General features: G+C 37.2%; 1 non-coding gene across 1 annotated transcript; it reads right to left on the bottom strand.

Moving 5' to 3' along the window:
* Positions 1–11,598: 11,598 nt before the first annotated feature.
* On the bottom strand, positions 11,599–11,762 carry LOC130876659 (U1 spliceosomal RNA). The gene has a single exon (XR_009057316.1). It is a non-coding gene; the product is annotated as a U1 spliceosomal RNA (small nuclear RNA).
* Positions 11,763–12,061: the final 299 nt, after the last annotated feature.

Genomic DNA, 12,061 nt, shown 5'->3' with positions numbered 1-12,061 from the left:
ACAAACATGTGCGGCAGCAGTTTCTTGAGTGAACTTTACTGTTTTTGTCCCCTTGTTTTCCTGACACACCTCATATTCTCAGTTCATACATAGCAATGTGCCACAGTTTCTGCTTATCAATTCATCCCTTCTTTTTCCAGTATTTAAATTTGCCTACTAGTCAATGATTTACTGTAGTGTATAATTCCAATATCTAGGCAAAATTGAAATACATATAATTGAACACTTTTATTAATGTTTATTAGAACTTTAAAGGTAAAATAGTGACGGTGGGATATTTCAGTATAATCACCAGCTGATGAATCTTCTCTTCTCTTGGTTTCCTCTAAGTCAAAATAAACTTGTTCACATGTTTTTAGTCAATTACTATTCTAACAATACCCTCTACTAATAAGGCTATTTATCCATTTATTAATTTATATATTATTTACTAATGTTTTAGCCTCTTATTTTTAGAACTCATTTGCTTACTTTGGCATTCAATATTTATATTTTTACAATAATATTTTTATTATTCATGTATGATTCAAGAAGTATTTGAGGGTCAGATTTCTTATAGTTTTTTACCCTTCTGAAGTTAATAGCTGTTTAATATTGTCATTTGCTGTTTTCTATGTTCTTATTGTTAATAATATCCACTCTATAGAAATCTCCTCTAAAGTTCTTTGAATGCTGTATACATTATATCATCTTTGCTTTCATCTTGGAGACTTTCCTAGGTGTCCAGGACTTTCCATGACTACTCTCAGACATATGCATTCTCCTTGTGTGTTTATTTGGCTGTCAAACTGGAAATCCCATGTGCTCTGTTGTTTTGTGATAACTTATGGTTTATTTCCAAACTTTAGTTTTGAGACAATATGTAATCTATTGCAGAAGACACCACAAACCTGGGTCTTAAGATGTGGGAAAATCAAACTGATTCTGACTTGGTAGCTTTGATCCTACTGGTTAGCTTTCATAGTATTGTAAGGTGCTATGTGTATTAAAATACCTAGCTGTAAACATTGCAAGCTACAATAACCACTCGCCTGGAAAAACATGCCTACAGGTGCAATAGTGATGCAAACATGGGAATAACCAACTACTTTAAACTTGGATTTAAAGCCCAGTCCACAATCCATACCTGACACCATTATCAGTGTCAAAAACTCGAGGCTAGACAGGTCATGGGCCCTAGGGGAGAATCTACTACTGTTACTTTGCTAAATGGTCATAATATTAAACTAGTTTCCGATAAATTATTATTCAAAGATTAATTCTTCTCTCAAGCAAAATCAGAGAACCTTACTTTTGTTACATAGAAGGCTGCTTGCTGGTTCCTACCCTGAAATAATCACACAGAAATTGTATTAATTAAATCACTGCTTGGCCCATTAGCTCTAACTTCTTATTGGCTAACTCTTACATCTTAATTTAACCCATTTCAAGTAATCTGTGCATCACTACACATTCATGACTTACCAGCAAAATTTCAGCAGTCTGTCTCTTTCCTCCCTTCAGTCCTCTCCCATGGTCCCATTGATTTCAATTTACTCAGGAGATTTTGTCTTTTTCTAATTCCCATGTAGATTAGATCCATGTATGTCTCTCTTAGGGTCCTCATTGTTGTCTAGGTTCTCTGGGATTGTGAATTGTAGGCTGGTTTTCTTTGCTTTATGTCTAAAAGCTACTTATGAGTGAGTTCATGTGATAATTATCTTTCTGGGTCTGTGTTACCTTATTCAATATGATTTTTTTCTAGATCCATCCATTTGCCTGCAAATTTCAAGATGCCATTATTTTTTTCTGCTATATTACTCCATTGTATAAATGTACCACATTTTCTTTATCCATTCTTTGGTTGAGGGGCATTTGGGTTGTTTCCAGGTTCTTGCTATGACAAACAATGCTGCTATGAACATAGTTGAGCACATGTCCTTGTGGTATGATTGAGCATCCTTTGGGTATATACCCAAAGTGGTATTGCTGGGTCTTGAGGTAGACCCAGCTAATTTTCTGAGAAATCGTCATACTGATATCCAAAGAAGCTGTACTAGTTTGCACCACCAGCAACGGAGGAGTGTTTCCTTAATCCCACTCTTCTCCAGCATAAATTGTCATCAGTGTTTTTAATCTTGGCCATTCTTACAGGTATAAGAAGGAATCTCAGAGTTGCTTTGATTTGCATTTCTCTGATGGCTAAGGATGTTGAACATTTCCTTAAGTGTCTTTCAGTCATGTTAGATTCCTCTGTTGAGAGTTCTCTGTTTAGGTCTGTACTCCATTTTTTAAATTAGATTATTTGTTCTTTTGATGACCAATTTCTTTGTATATTTTGGAGATCAAACCTCTGTCTGATGTGGGGTTGGTGAAGCTCTTTTTCCATTTTGTAGACTGCCATTTTGTCTTGTTGACTATATTCTTTGCTTTACAGAAGCTTTTCAGTTTTAGAAGGTCCTATTTATTAATTGTTTCTCTCAGTGTCTGTGGTGCTGGGGTTATATTTAGGAAGTAGTCTCTGGTGTCAATGCATTCAAGTGTACTTCCCACTTTCTCTTCTATGAGGTTCAGTGTGGTTGGCTTTATGTTGAGGTCTTCGATCCATTTGGACTTGAGTTTTGTGCATGGTGATAGATATACATCTATTTTCATTCTTCTACATGTTGATATACAGTTATGCCAGCACCATTTGTTGAATTTGCTTTCTTTTTTCCATTTTATATTTTTTGCTTCTTTATCAAAAATTAGGTGTTTGTAGGTGTGTGGATTGATAGATTGATATTCGGGTCTTCAATTCGGTTCCATTAGTTTTACTGTCTGTTTTTATGCCAATAACAGGCTTTTTTCAGTACTATAGCTCTGTAGGAGAGTTTGAAGTCAGGGATTTTGATGCCTCCAGAATTTCTTTTATTGTACAGGGTTGTTTTGGTTATCCTGGGCGTTTTGCTTTTACATATGAAATTGAGTACTTTTCTTTTGACGTCTGTGAAGAATTTTGCTGGGATTTTAATGGGCATTGCATTGAATCTGTAGATTGCATTTGCAAAGATTGCCATTTTTACTACATTAATTCTACCTACCCAAGAGCATGGGAGATCTTTCCATTTTCTGGTGTCTTCAATTAACAGAGAAATAAGGAAACTAACAGATATTATGACTCAAATGGACTTAACAGACATCTATAGAACATTCTATCTAAACATAAAAGAAAATACCTTCTCTACACCTCATGGAACCTTCTCCAAAATTGACCACATGCTAATAACAAAACAAATCTCAACAGATACATGACAATTGGAATAACGCCATGTATCCTATGAGATTACCATGGCTTAAAATTAGAATTTAACAACAACACTAATTGTAGAAAGCCCACAAACACATGGAAATTAAACAGTGCTCATCTGAATCATTAATGGGTCAAGGAAGAAATAAAGGTAGAAATTAAAGACTTTCTGCAATTCAATGTTAATGACCATACAACATACCCAAATTTATGGGACACAATGAAAGCAGTGTTAAGAGGAAAGTTTACAGCACTAAATGCCTACATAAAAAAAGCTGGAAAAATATCACGAATTAACAAAACATTTGAAAACTCTAGAACAAAAGCAAACACACTGAGGAGAACTAGATGGCAGGAAATAATCAAATTGAGAGCTGAAATAAAAAAATAGAAACAATGAAAACCATACAAAGAATCAATAAGTCAAAGAGTTGGTTTTTTGAGAAAATCAACAAAATAGACAAAACTTTACCCAAAGGTAAAGATAGAATATCCAAATTAACAAAATCAGAAATGAAAAGTGGGGGCATAACAGTAGACATGGATGAAATACAGAGAATAATCAGGTCATATTTTGAAAACCTGTACTCTACAAAATTGGAAAACTTAAAGGGAATGGACGACTTTCTGGATAACTGTCACTTACCAAAATTAAATCAAGACCGGATAAGCAAATTAAACAGAACTATAACCACTGAAGAAATAGAAACAGTCACCCCAAAAGATAAGAGTTATTATATAGTACATAAATAACAACAAAGAAATGGAAGACTTTGGATATACAATGTTGGGAAGATCAACATACAAAGAAGAGACAAAAATGGACATTGCTGCTTCTAGTTTTTAGGTTTTGCAGTTGGAAATTTCAAGAGATTCTTATCATTTCTATGAAAAACGTAAGGCAAGAGTGATTAAACTTTAAATTCCAGGATGACAGGGAGCATTTGTGTAGAGTGGGGAAAGTTCATCACTGGAGAGATCAATTTATTTTCCACAAACATAAATTTACAATTGAATCAGTCTGCATAGCTGTAGGATAGCTTATAAAATCACAGAGCGAAGTATTTTTTTTTCATGAAGTTAGATACTTTTGAGTGCATGGAATGAAAGGTAAAAAAAGAACAAGACTTGGATAAATGATATAAATATCTAGGCTTAATAACCAAAGATCAAACCTGGCAAACCAATAATCATTGTGATAAAAGTTATAAAATAGAAAGGCCAAAAGATTTATGGGATCTGATGAGGTTACAGAATCAGTATTGGAGGTAATGAATGGTTTGAAACAACCGGAGGATAAGATACCATATGTAGGAAGTGATGAGTGAATGCCATGTTTCAAGAAGAAAGTAATCTGGGTGATGAATCTATGCATGCTGTTAAAATTCCAGCTTTTTATACTGACATTCAGGCAAAAACACCTAGCCAGCCCAGGGGCATCATACATTCTGTAGCTGCATAGGACTCTGCACTCATGCACAAACTTTCCCATTCTGAAGAGGTGCCAAGATCACTGAAGTAAAAACGTGAAGTAACCAATGGATAGGCTGGTGAACTGATCTTACCCAAGAATAGCATCACAGTGTTTTGTTGTTGTTGGCTTAGCGTGTGTTTTATTTTTTTTTTTTTAAACTTTTTCTGTGAAGTTTGTTTTATTGCTGTGAAGAGAAACCATGACCATGCAATTCTTATAAAGGAAAACATTTAATTGAGTCTGGCTTACAGTTTCAGAGGTTTAGTCCATTATAGACACTGCGAGGCAGCCATGGTGCTGGAGAAGGAGGTGAGAGTTCTATATCTTGATCTACAGGCAGCAGGCAGAGAACTGATCTGAGCTTCTGAGACCTCAAAGCTCACCCCCACAGTGACAGGTCACTCCAACCAGACCACACCTACTCCATCAAGGTCAGTCATACCTCCTCATAGGGCCCTCTTCTGGCCTTCTCAGGCACTAGACATAAGTGATGCATAAATTGCTCTTTCTCCGAATGTTCTTAAGGTTCTTTGTTCTTCCCAGAAGAATGTATTTTGTCTTATTTCCAGTGACCCTAGGTGGTTTTATCTCTTAGACTAAAATAATAAACAAATAAAAATTTAAAAATGAGGCATTAAGATCATTTTAGTTTTAAGAAAGTCACAGGAAAATAAAGACTTGAAACATTTAGGATGTCTAGATACTAAGGAGTTGGATTATAAGCTATGATTATTTCTAAAGAAACAGTCCCATTTTCAAATTTTTGGTTTGAATAAAATACATCTCATAAAAATTTTATTACTTTTAAGAAAAGTAATACAAAAGTTATATGGGTCATATGATTATGATATTGTCATCTAAGTCCTTGAGCTCCAACATTTACCTATAATTCTGGAGATCATGCATATGGTCTCCCCTACAGTTAGTTTAGTGCCTCAGAAAGTTTAAAGTGATTTTCAACGTGACAATGTGCCATTTCTGCAGCGTTCACACTGTTAAATGTTAAAATATAGAGTATGTGAAAATCAAATGGCTTCTAAACTGTACAAACTTCCCATATGCATTGATCAAAAATAATTCATTGTTTTAAAAGCCATTAGGAATAATGGAGACAAGTGACTTGCGACACCCGCTTTTTTTTGTATCCACTTTATTTCACTATTTTATTTCCGTAGCTCGTATCTGTCACCCGAAGAGTTCAACACTTTAAGGAGACATGCCTATTGGAAATAACATTATGACTAACAATGAATGGCGAAGCCAAGGAAACAGACAGATAATTCAATCCACTGAAATATAGAAATGGTTGCTAACCATGAGACTGTGAGGCCGGTGTACTCAGAATGTTTCTTAAATGACAAGGGTCAAATGGTGGAATAAATCAAAGAGGCATGTTTTTAGTTGTTGAGATTTTGTTTTTAAATGTAAAAAAACCTCAATAAGACGACTTAAGTTAAACAATCAGGATAAACCACTGAAGTCTTGCCCTCATACTGCCTCAAATTGGTGACACTGTTGGAAAGGATCGGAGAGTGCATAATGCATAAGCACCCGCCTGGGTGCCACAGAGGTACTGAGAGAGAATCCTTGGAATTCAATTACAGCTCTGCCCCTGACCTGGTTGGGGACAGCTGGATCTTTCATATCTCACTGGGAAGTCATGTGGTAGCAGCAAGAGCTCCCCATCAGTGTGCCTTCCATGTCAATCACAGATAATATGTGTGATTTAAATATTTCTGCCTGTTTCCCCTGCTTTTCTCTCCATTTCTTCAATCTTTCCTGTCTTTTTAATCTCTTCTCCCACTCCTATATAATTATTTAGTGGCCAAATACTGTTCACTACACAATATGGTAGCATATAGATATGACATCTATTTTTAAAGAATAAGGTACGTCATTGAACATTTCTTACAGTCACGTTTAATTAGCAAGGCTTTGTAAAGTAGGCTAGGTATCAGAAAGATAGGAAAACAGAGGGAGAACAGGAAGATTAGAGGAGGAGACTGCAGCTCTCCCCTTGCCATCCTGTGTGTGATTTATGGAAATGTATTCTAATGAGAGAGTGTTGCTCAGTCTGCAAGGTAAAGGAATTTGTGTGGGGTTGGCTACGTATTTGATATTTAGCAAAAGAGAAAGGATATCATTAATCACCTTGCCTTCATTTAAATAATAATTAAGGATGCTGTCTGAAGCGGTTGCTGAAGCTCCTAGGTGCACAGTGGGCCTGTTGACTACATTTAAACACACGTTTTCTGCGACTCACATTTAGATGCCATGCTGGTCTGACAGCTGCTGCTGCACCCCAGTCAAGTGCGGTGTTTCATCATTATTTTTGATGTCATGGGGCTTTTGCTGTGATGTGCATCACACTTGTGCTGGTAAGCTTGTTTATTATTCAGAATCTTGAGTTTCCATCTTGGGTTGATCATAGCTCGAGAAGTTCTAGAAGCATCTTATTTTTTTTTAAGGTACTTTTAGATCTCTTAGATGGGGAACAGGGAACAATGTTTTAGGGTTAGTCCAGGATATATTAATGCTGTCTTATTTGCTTCTTAAAAAGTAAAATGCATTCTTGCTTTTTAAAAGTAGCTATGGTATACTTGGACAGTGGCTTGTTCTCGAAGCAGAATTTAGGAATGCTATTTTGCATTATGCTATAATGAAAATGTTAGATATTATGGACAATTTCCCTAATTCATTCTGCTGTTAATACGTAATGGGTAATTCATAATATTGCACTCTGCAAAACCGTGTGTGATTAATGGGCCCACCATGTGCTTAGTTTTCTACACTTGGCCACATTCCTAGATCAGTGGTTTCATGATTTTGGATAATACCTCTTGCCTGCTTGCTTAGAAAATGGGAGAGATTTAAAAAAGAGAGTTTTCTTTTTTGAGCAGTTTTCAGTGAACTCTAGTCTTGTTCATTGCTTCTTGATATATGAACACACACACAAGTGTGTGTGTGTGTGTGTGTGTGTGTGTATTTGTGGGTGGCAAGTACCTTTACTGTCTGAGCCATCTTAACATTCCGGATTACTCTTCAAATAATTCTGACACCATTACTGTTATTGGTATTAATAATTTAACTTGCATAAGAGCTAATTCACACATGTTGCCCTACTTACAAAATAAATGTGTGAGCTAGGCGTATGGCAATATGAACAAAGTGAGCCCCATAAAGACACTCTGAATCCTAAAGGTAAATGGCCAATGAATGGCAGATCAATAATTGCGAAATGCTACTCTAAGAGTAAAACTTGTTCTTCTGAACACACTGCCAATCTGCTTCTAAATAGGATTATAATAAAGATGCACAGAGCTTATTATCATTGTAATCACTTAAAATGCTGTTGAAAAATTCTTAAAATTTTTTTTTCAAGACAGGGTTTCTCTGTAGCTTTATAGCCTGTCCTGGAACTAGCTATTGTAGACCAGGCTGGCCTAAAACTCATAGAGATCCGCCTCTCTCTGCCTCTTGAGTGTTGGGATTAAAGGCATGTACCACCACCACCTGGCTTCATTACAATTTTTAATCAATCTAAGAAATGGTATAAGTAGACCTTGAACTATGGGAAACTAATTAATTGTTAGTATTTATTTTAAAAGTTATTTCATTGTCCGCCATGTTCAGAGAGTCCGGTTTTATACCATGCTTTTTCAGTCCCAGTCCAGCTGGCCTTGGTGAGCTCCCAATAGATCAGTTCCACTGTCACAGTGGGTGGTTGCACCCCTTGCGGTCCTGACTTCATTGCTCATGTTCTCCCTCCTTCTGCTCCTCATTTGGACCTTGGGAGCTCATTCCGGTGCGCCAATGTGGGTCTCTGAGAAGCCAAGGACAATGGCACTGGGTTTTGATCCTACTTCATGTTCTGGCTTCGTGGGAGCCTAGCCAGTTTGGATGCTCACTTTCCTAGACCTGGATGGAGGGGGGAGGACCTTGGACTTTCCACAGGGTAGGGAACCCTGACTGTTCTTCGGACTGGAGAGGGAGGGGGAGAGGAGTGGGAGGAGGGGGAGGGAAATAGGAGGCTGGGAGGAGGCGGAAATTTTTTTTCAATTAAAAAAAAATAAATAAAGTTTATTGACCAAAAAAAGTTATTTCATCTGAACCAGGTGGTGCTGTAGGAATTCCCACCGCCAGTAGCATTTAAGTTACCTGCCCACTTGGGTGTGGCCCCTTATACTATATGCCCATTTAAAGAGCCTGCCTATCCGGCCTCTTTTCCAGCTGTGGGATTCGGTTGCTGTTCCCCGTTCCAGCAGAGGATTGTGATTTGTGAATCTATCCCTAAATAAATAACCATCTATTATACTCAATTCTGAGCTAGTGTGGGATTTCTTCAAGGCGGTGGTGGCTCATGCCTTTAATCCCAGCACTTGTGAGGCAGAGGCAGGCAGGTCTTTGTGAGTTCAAGGCCAGCCTGGGTCTACAAAAGCTAATTCTAGGACAGGATCCAAAGTTACAGAGAAACTCTGTCTCAAAAATAAAAAAAAAATATGTCAACTGTAAACTGAGTATTAAGTCATCATCATTACCTGCTACAAGAGCATGTTGTTAATTAAAGCAAAGACATCTTATGAAGTGACAAATTTTTAAACTTTACCATATCTTCCTCATAGTAGAATGTCATTGCCTGAATAATTGTACGAATGGCACAATGACTTCCTACCAACTCTTTTTCTGAGGTCTTTGGCCCCTACTCAGCAGCCACCTCATGTATTTTATTGCCTTGTCCACCAATCCTCGGTGATAGTTTGCCTCCTGCCCATAGTTTATGCATGTTAGGTATTTTTCCTATTAGACTTGCTTGATGTTTGTGGACTCACACTAGAAATACCATTCCCACAGCTTTGTGTTAACTGGGTGCTGTTTTTGCACCTGTAAATCTTTGTCTTTTATTCACTCTTTCTAGTATTTTTTCTCTATTTATTTATTTATTCATTTATTAATTAATTATCTAGTATTTATTTCTCTATTAACTTAATATGTTGTGCATTAGCATGCCAATACTTTTCCAAGACACTCATCTCTGAAATTAAATCCCATTTTAAACCAAGAAAAGCATTAACAACCCAAAGTAAGTAAAAACCTAATTAGGAAAAGAGTAAAACCAAATTTAACCCACCTGGTACTTACTAATAACTCGTTAGAAGGAGCCGGCAAGAGTGAGTGCTAAGGGGGCTCGCTCTATTTGTGGAGAAATGAATGATCAGGGGCTGAGGCTAGGGGAGGGAGTGGCTGAGCTCTGTAAAAAGACATCAGTCCTGGAGAGCATCAGATGTTCCTGGAAGTGGGAGCATGCCTTGGGCTATGGGACCAATGACGTTAAGAGATTATATTCTGTGTTGTGAGAACACAAAAACTTAGAAATGTACTCCATGCAAATACTCTCTCAAAAGGGTTATGATTGTGGATTGCTGAAGAAGAGCAACGATGAAATGAAAGCAGCCATCAGCAGTGGTTGATCGGAGTGGGGGAAAGTGTGTGGTCCAGAATGTTTATCAGATGCAGGAGCCTTGCTGCTAAGAGACTCTTGGATGGTAGGATGTGGGCTCTTGAGAAGTGGGTCCTATCAGACAACATAGTGAAATGAGTCAAGGCACCTTTCAAGGTCACACATGGGATGTTTGTCTTATGATTACAACAGTAACAATATCATAGTTATCAAGTAGCAGTGAAATACTTTTATTTTACCAAAACGTGAGGTATTGTAAAAGGTCACATCATTAGAAAGGTTGAGAACCACTGATCTAGTGTAAAACACAAAGACCTCAGATGATGTGTGCTAACAATGTGCTTTTCTAGGCGTCTGTGTGAGACATGCAAATAAATGATATTAGGACTAACTAGACAAGAAAAACATAAGTACCAGGTTTATAGAATTGGATACAGAAGGTAGAGGACACCTTTACATATGAACACTAGTAGGAACAATTGTATTTATAAAGGGTGGTTGATAATGATTGTCATCTGTGAAGCTGCCATACCTCCTTGATGCTTTAAACATTATTGCAATATTCTAGGCAATTTGTATCACAGTAAAAGTTTCAAAACAAGTCTCCTTTTAAATTTTTTATGCTAGATCTACCTAGATCATTTTTCCTCCTTAATTGGTATGGAAAAACTTAGTACTTAGCAATGGCATCTTAATCTTAGCATGGAAATTGTAAAGTCAATAGACTACCAGTTTGAACCCCCTTTGTCCTAAGTCACTGAGAAAATATTGAAATGTAATTTGTAAGGGGTTTCTAGGGCTGACTGCAGGCTCTCAGCAGAAAAGTTTGTTAAGTTACTACAAAGGAAGAAACATTTCTCCTCATCGATTAGCAAACACCAATTCCATTATAAATATATATGCATGTTGACCTTTTAGCTTGTTTTCTGGAATACAAATTCAGTAGCGCTCTCACGCAGCTGCACATGCTGTGATAGTATTTTGGGGCACTGGAATACAAATGGGGACATCAATCTAGCCTCTTCGTTTGAGAGGCACTGTATGGAGCCTAATTGCTGGTTCCTCTAAGGTCCCCGTGCAGAGCTTATGCTAGCCAGCAGGCCTGGGGTTTAAAGATTTCTCCATAGTGAAGTTCACAGCTTAAATGAGGAGGTTAGAATCTTGGACAAAGTAAAGCAAATATTGAGTGGCTTATAATACCTTCCCCTTTACTTGAAAAGCAAATATATGTACATTGTTAGACTACAGGGTTATTGAAACGGGCTTGCACAATATAACTGTTAAGCTAAGAAGCCAACAATAAAAACAAACTCAAATTATTTTTTTTCCATAGACAGAAAAGATTAATTTTCATTTGTACAGTTTGAAGGTCTCTTTGATTTATTTATTTATTTTTCTCAGGGGTATACATGCATGCAGCCTCCTGCTACCACAAATTATGCAGTCGAGTTTCACACATTTGGGGAAATCCCAGGGGTCGGAACCTCCAGAGTACAATGAATCAGACTCACCCTGCGAAAGCCATCTTTGTGATCCTGGTCTCTCCCCTGCCAGGTAAGGATTTGAAAGTCTCATTTAAATGTGATGCTGCCAATCAAAATATGGACAGGGAGACTGAGTAGTAGAGCACTTGATTTAGAAAGAAGTTTTCATATTTATTCTACCAAATTTTACCCTAGGTATTCTGTGGTCACAACATAATTGTTGCCTTCATGAACTGACATGCCTGAGTTATAAACTTTGCTTTGTATCAGTCAGTGTTTTCCATGAGTACTACAACATAGCCCAGGAAATCAACTTTGAGTAGAAAATTTTGGCTCATGGTTTTAGACATGGTTCACTTGGTCCTATAGCTTTTGGA

This window comes from Chionomys nivalis, chromosome 6 (assembly GCF_950005125.1).
Source record: "Chionomys nivalis chromosome 6, mChiNiv1.1, whole genome shotgun sequence".
Classification (NCBI taxonomy): domain Eukaryota; kingdom Metazoa; phylum Chordata; class Mammalia; order Rodentia; family Cricetidae; genus Chionomys; species Chionomys nivalis.
Note: the sequence above shows the minus strand (reverse complement) of the source record. Positions and strands in the feature narration are given on the sequence as shown.